The sequence below is a fragment of the Aegilops tauschii genome, chromosome 2 (assembly GCF_002575655.3).
Source record: "Aegilops tauschii subsp. strangulata cultivar AL8/78 chromosome 2, Aet v6.0, whole genome shotgun sequence".
Classification (NCBI taxonomy): domain Eukaryota; kingdom Viridiplantae; phylum Streptophyta; class Magnoliopsida; order Poales; family Poaceae; genus Aegilops; species Aegilops tauschii.
Genome location: NC_053036.3, coordinates 540,888,837 through 540,896,573, shown reverse-complemented (window position 1 = coordinate 540,896,573; position 7,737 = coordinate 540,888,837). Strand labels below are relative to the sequence as shown.

At 44.0% G+C, this 7,737-nt stretch overlaps 1 pseudogene; it reads left to right on the top strand.

Moving 5' to 3' along the window:
* The first annotated feature begins 3,451 nt into the window (after positions 1 to 3,451).
* On the top strand, positions 3,452 to 7,405 carry LOC109755971 (coniferyl alcohol acyltransferase-like; annotated as a pseudogene).
* The last annotated feature ends 332 nt before the right edge of the window (positions 7,406 to 7,737 follow it).

Sequence of the window (7,737 nt, the reverse complement as noted above, 5' to 3'; positions counted from 1 at the left end):
ACATACAAGCTATTGAATATGCCCTAACCTCTCTTTTTCCAAAGAGCACGCTAGGAACTAATGTCCGTTAACTACTAGCTGCATAGTCTAATGTGATCTCTCCACACGAGGATTTTTGGTTCTGCCAGTTCTGCTAGCCAGCCTAGTGAACCCAGACAGAGGGAGCAGTTCTCCGTAGCTTTCGTATATCGATAATGCGCCTCGGGCCCTACTACCACGCGAGGATGAAATTTAATGCAATAATGGCTTGGAGATTGGTAAAGTATTTTTGTATACTTGAATAGAATGTCCTGCTCCTCACTAGTATATGTGGTGTATTTTCAGCAACTATTAATGACAAAGGTCACAATTCACATATGCCAACAATATTGTTTACATATTTTCAAGATATGTGTATCACATTACTATTCATTTCAAGAAATCATGAATTTAAGATATTATTGTTAATGCATAGACCATGGACTTTGAAATGAGAAATCAAATAAGAAGTACTCCCTTCGTAAACTAATATAAGAGCATTTAGAACACTACTTTAGTGATCTAAACGCTCTTATATTAGTTTACAGAGGAAGTATGTTCCACTATATTCAAATCTAAATAATTACTCTTTCCAACTTATAAAGTCATGGAATAAAGAAATAATTAAAATTTATGTATCCAGAAGCAAGTGTCAATAATGAAAATATTAGTATTGGTATTTTCAAGGATTTCGAGCTTCAAACTTTGGCAAATTGCGGGGATGCCCAAAATTTAGTACAGTAAATTTGCTAAGCATTTATAAACAGGAAACTGAAACTAATTCGGACTCAATATTACTATGTTTTATAGTTTAATATAAAAGCACAAAATTCAATATATGTATGTCCATTGATTCCAAATAGCTTGGATCTTTATTGAAATTGAAAGTAAGTAGTTGGCACGTAAGTTTATTTCTGGAAATACTGGGAATTAGTTCAAGGCTTCTGAAGAGCTCCATTTTATTTCTGTGATAAAACTGTTACAAATGTCGGCCTCAGTTGCAAATAAATAAATAAATAAATACAATATATGCATCTTTATTGATTCTAAATAGCTTGGATCTGATATGCATTGACCAATATGACTTAGATCATAGTATATACCGGTGTGCATATATAGTGGTAAAAAGACTATGAACAGTATCATAAATGAAGAAAGTGGTCTAGTTAACTTGGCAGGGTTATACTGTAAAATTGCTGCTTATTCATATACCGACAATCAAGATGATTGACAAATAAAATTATTTAACTGTAACTTCAATGGTATATTATACAGTAGTATAATTAACAACATAATCCTGAAAAGAAAGATCCTATTGATTCTGTCATGAATTGAAAAAAAGATGGATCTACACCGACTATGTGGGGAGGCCAGATCATAATGGCACGAATTGATTATATGTATATTTATATGCGAAATATATGTTTATCTTTTCACAAAAAACATATATTTTTTACAAATAAAATTATATTATCAGTTATATATAGTGATGCGATGGAGTTATATAGCATTAACATTTGTACTGTGACTAGTTTCACTAGTTCGACTGCATGAAAAGAATTTGCCAGAAGAAAGATCACGCATACTATTCTCTTACTCGACTTCTTATCTGAAGTGATAGGGAAACACCAACCAAGCTAGACAAAGAAGAACCAGCCTGATTGCCGAAATGGTAGAGCTGTGAAGAGCACATTCAACAAAACGACGTCACCGAGCATCTATATGCAAGAGTCATCTCGATCGGATACCTCGACGAAAAAGGGTTTCCCCCTGCTTTCTATTGCAAAGCCAAACACCAATACAACCGACGATAGGTGCTGGGGCAGAAGCAGCACAGGCACGCTCAAAAGAAATGAAAAAGAAAATATAAAAAAAACAAATGCTGACAACGGCGGATCAACAAAACGAAGATGGCTCGAAACCGCTGCGCCCACCGGAGAATTCCACCACGCTCCTAGCACTCCGGGCCGCCGCATACCAAGCAACACCTTCAAGAAGGAACGCGACGACAACGACGCTGCAACCCGGACTTGTCCAGGGGTCTCCCCCGGTACGCGAACGGACGTGGGGGAAGGGGTACATCCGACGCCCTTCAGAAAGGCACGGCGGCGCCCACGGGCGTCACCGCGTCGGTGCCGGTCAAGCCGACAAGGATTTCTCCCAACCGCCAACCAACCACGACTCCGGACGAACCATCGGATACCTCAACCATCTCTTAACCTGTACTGTGCTTTAGAATGTTGCATGATGCATGTATTGATGCTAATGAAAACGAAAGGGCGGAAGAACTAGTTTTTCTTAAGCCCTAAACCATGGAACAACTGTTCTACGGCACTTTTCATTAATATAAGTAGTATACGTTATAATTAATGGGGGAGCAAAGAAAAACCATCAATAAAATCCTTAAATAAGTCCTAGGATCCCAAAAAAGATCACCCAATGCCAGCTCTCAGAGTCGTGTAATTAGAAACTTACTGGAAACAAAATACATGTTATAGCGCATAAACGCTAAGGTAGTGCGTCAGGTCGCGCGCCTGGGTATTGGATGATAGCCTGCCACCGACGACATGTAAGCCACCGTCTGGGTGTTTGCCTTGGATTTGGATATACTCCCTCCATACCACAACATAAGACGTATTACATCCAATTTACAAATAGAGTGTAATGATGGAAATTGTTTTTGGAGGCCGAGCTCCATGAAGGCCTCCAAATGCAAAATTCAAAATTCGTGAAAATTTATATTTTTACATTTCAAAGAATTTTTTTTCGGGAAAACGCAAAAGCTTTGTGTTTCATTGTATTGAAAAGAGGATGCGCATGACATGCAGGCCCCCGAACAATGAGGCTACCCACTTCGATTGGTGGCATGATGCCCGGCAGGTCACGCCCAAGGCGATGCGCAAAGGGCTGGCATCCGCGACACTTCTTACATCCTGAATGATCTGGAAGCACCGCAACGATTGCATCTTCAACGACGCGCGCCCCTCCATCCGAACGCTAGTTCACGGCATCAAGGAGGAGGCCAAACTTTGGGCTATGGCAGGCACTGCTGGACTTAGAGTAGTCTTGCCCCCGACCTGGGATGTGCACTAGCTCATGTCCCCATACTGTAATTCGCCTCCTAGGAGGGTTGTAACATAAAACATTTCAAAGAATTTTTAAAACAAATACAGATATAGATGAAGGTATAATGCACAAGTTTGTAAATTTTCATGACGAAATACGTTGAAATGAGGGTTGTGTAAAAAGACAAATCCGAGGCTTTTTAACACATGATACTATTCATCCTTCTAGACAATGAATTGTCTTTTTTGTACAGGTCATATTTCAACGTATTTCATCCTAATGTTACACCGATACGCCTCACATCCTTGTTTACTTGTACACAGTTTTTTTTTTAAATCCAAATTTTCGAATTTTGAGTTTTCAAAAATTCGGCCTCCATGAAGGCCGAGATCCAAAACGCCATTCTCATGTATAACGTCTATATTATGAGATGGAGGGAGTACAATCCTCCATCCTTTAAATAGCACCCCACCATGCACCATCCAGTTGGAAATAGGCAACAGGCAACACGGGTTCCATTCCATCCAGTTTCACCTTCAAAATCCCCAGGTCTAGCTAGTCTCATTCTCTCCCTACTCCCAATATGGTGTACGAAACCGCAGAAATGCACGGTGACCATGAGCTGGTGCTCAAATCAGCCATGACTACGGTGAAGCCAGCACTGCCGATGCACGAGCACCGCCTGCCGCTGTCTAACCTGGACCTGCTCCTGCCAGCGCTCGACGTCAGCGTCTTCTTCTGCTACCTACACCCGGCGCCCACCGCCTCTGCGCTGAAGGAGGCGCTGGCCAAGGTGCTGGTGACCTACTACCCGCTAGCCGGGGAGGTCGTGGCCAACGCTGTAGGGTAACCGGAGCTGCTGTGCAACGGCCGCGGCGTGGACTTCGCGGAAGCTACCGCTGACGGATCCCAGCTGCAGGAGGTGCGGCTCGCCCTGCCGGACGAGAGCGCCGAGAAACTGGTGCCTGCCAAGAAGGCCGGCGTGATATCTGTTCAGGTATAGTATGATATAAGGAAGCGACTATCTGAAGATAATCCTGACCAAAAGTTGCATTAACTTAATGGACAAGGCTACATCACGCATGGGCCCCCTCTCCCCTCACATGTTGCCATCTCAGCCTGGCCAAAAGTTTTCTCGATATTTTCCAGGTTAACACTCCGAAGTTCATTAAGTGACTGAAACGAAAACAACTGACTTATGGCCAGAATGTAAGACCCTTGAGTTTTCAGTTTAACGTTGACCACAATTTTCCTAATAAATTATGAACCACACTCCCTCCCTTTATGTTTAAAAGGGCTCGTTCAAAATGCTAAAGCTGCGGTCAGTTTGTCACGGATGGAAAGCGTGTCCATCCCCCCCCCCCCCCCCCCTCCCACCCCACCCCTTTCCAAACTAACCCCTTATTTCTTTCCACATCAGCCGGTATCTTTCCTAGTGGGGAGTAATTTAGACTGGTAACATGCATACGTTATTACTTATTAGTCTATCTTAATACCTCAATAATGAGGAGTAACATATGTATATTGTCATACAACACTTTATTTATTATCTTGTAGACTCATTTTTATTTTGTTATGTGTGATGTTACTCATAGTATGAGTACTATGAGTAACTAGCTATGTTATTCAAATCATCTCTCTTCTCATTAAATCATTGTCACATAAGCAAATTTGCAGACTTGGACCTAATTTTACTGCTGAAATTACTCCCGCTATGGGCAGTCTAACTAGTTAGTAGATGATGAGTGGCTGGCATGAGCTTCGTGGGTTCAAAACTACTAAATAGAGTATTCCCCACATGATCGTTCCTTAAGCAATAAATGCAGCACCCTCCCTCTAATTGAATTTGTGTGGTGCATGCAGAATAACATTCAGTTTGAATGATTTTTACAGGAAAAACATAGGAACAAAGATTTCAGAGAAAAAATTTCTATACATGCATTCGATTTGTAGGAAACACGTACGGGAATTTCGTAGAGATACTATTTATTTCCTTTGTTTTTTGGAGAATCTACAGATCCACTCAAAACTCATTTTGTGCGTCGGAGCGAGGCAAGACAATTCCTTAGGATGGCAAGTGTCATCCTATCAACTTCATGTACAACTCCTTAGAGTGCATGCATGACCTATAATTCACTCACCCTCATCTCCATGGATTAAATTTGGTGTGTGACTCAAATCACTTCTGTTGAATGAGACTCAAAGTGGGAATAATACAATGGAAATCTGAAATTTTTGAGATAGGCCTTTAAAACGGGAGGGAGGGAGGGAATATTCCATAAAGAATACTACCATTCAACTTCTATTTGATTTTTTTAATATTACAATTTTGTGCTAACTCATATTTATCTAGTCAAGTTGATTATCACGGTAGGAGGAAAGTAGTAGATTACCTCATCGGAGGTCTTCTTACAAAAATACATTTATACACACTTGCACTCGGCTATTTTTGATAAATGATGGCACTTCTTATTCAATGGGAAAAGCTTGGGAACAACCGGCTAATCTGACATGGGGCATTTGCCGCGTCCAGCGTGTGACGCGTGTCCTATGTGTGGCTCACACACCGCACTATTCTAACTACATCTTTGTTGTTAATTTTTCTACAACATCATCTATGTTGCAAAAGTTTCTTCCACAACAACACCTATGTTGCAAAAAAGTTGAGACACAAAAAAAATTCTGCAACAAGACCTCTGTTGCCAAAAGAATTATGCAACAAGACCTATGTTACAAAAGAAATGTGCAGCATAGCCTTTGTTGCAAATATTTTTGCAAGAAGACTTGTGTTGCAAAAGAAACTTGCAACACGGTCCCTGTTGCAAAAGTGAGGACACCACTCAACCACAAGGTGCGCTGATCTGACGGCTCGCAACCCGGCGGATCTTTTCAAAAGATCCACCGACCGACACGTAGCACGTCCCTTATTCAATGCACACACTCAGATGGTGAGTTAAACAAACTTTGACTCATTTCGCAAGAAATATTCCTATAGAAGAGGGAGAATTTCAACTCGATCAATCCTCTAAATACAAAAGATAGATAGATGTACCATGCTAACAAATTTCGGGTAGAAACTATATATTTCTCACGTAATATAATCAAGATTATAATACAGTGTTCTGCAAAATGTATTTGCTTCCCACCAATTAGTATCTCGTGACCTGACGTTCTTTTGTTTTCCGAGTGCTAATTGCGTTGCATGGTGCATGCACGAGCGCAGGTCACCAAGTTTAAGTGCGGCGGCCCGTCGTCGGATGCACGTTCGACCACCGGGTCTGCGACGCCTACTCCTTCAACATGTTCCACGTCGCCTGGGCCGCCGCATCCCGTGGTGGCTCCGCACCCCCGGCCCCGTCCTTCCGCCGCTCCGTGGTCGCCCCACGCGACCCCTCTCCGCGCACGTATACCACCGACGCCCTGATCGACCGCCTGTTCTCTCCTCTCAGCTCCGTGCCGCTCCCTTCGTCCTCGGCCGCTGCCAACTCCATCAACCGCATCTACTCCCTCCATTCCTAAATATAATTTTTTTTAGATATTCCACTACAAACCACATACGGATGTATGTAGACATATTTTAGAGTGTAAATTCACTCATTTTGCTCCGTATGTAGTCCATAGTGTAATCTCTAAAAAGACTTATATTTAGGAACAGAGGGAATACCACGTAGCAGCTCACGACGTCGCAACGCTGCATGCCTCGGCCGGGCCAGGGCGCACGAAGCTCGAGGCATTCACGGCGCACCTGTGGCAGCTCTGTTCCATGGCGGCCTCCGGACACCAGCGTCTGTGCTGCATGGGCATGGTGGTGGACGGGCGTGCTCGCATGTTCCCCGACGGCGCCATGAAGGCCTACTTCGGCAACGTGCTGACCATACCGTACGGCGTCATCGGCACCGACGAACTTCGCCGCAGCATGACGCTCGCGGACGTGGCGGACGACGTGCACCGGTGGGTGCGGGAGGCCGCGACGGGCGAGCACTTCCGGGGGCTCATCGACTGGGTGGAGGCGCTGCGGCCCAAGCCGGCCGTTGCCAGGGCGTACCTGGGCGGCACCGGCGGCTCCGAAGCGATGGCGTGCTTTGTGTCATCGGGGATGGGCTTCCCGGTGGGCGAGGCCGATTTCGGGACGGGTCTGCCGGCGTTCGCGTCATACCACTTCCCGTGGCCCGCTGACACGGGGTACATCATGCCGATGCCGAGCGCACGCGGGGACGGGGACTGGGTTGTGTACGTCCACGCGGTTCCAGAATTGGTGAAGGTGATGGAGGAAGAGCCATCTGTTTTCAAAGCCCTGGAGAATAGCTATGTGTTGGGATGAAGGAGGGCCATGTAATTGTAATGTTGCTCGATCGGCAGCTTCATTTGCTTATTTGGAATTTGTGTGCGTCGGTGGACCGTTTTGCATTTCCAGTGCCACCAGCTACATCGTTGGCGGCAACTTTACTTTTGAAAATAAACACGTCATGCCAAGTATATGCAGTGATGTAACAGAGCCTTTTGTATGTGTATAAAGTGGTAAGAATTAATGTGTGAGTGTCATTTGTTTTGGATCACTAGTTAGCTTGCTCATGTACGATAAAATAGGGGTTTTGGACAAAGCATGGTTTGTTGGGCCAGGGTTTCTCATGGCCAAGTGGGCATGGAAGATTT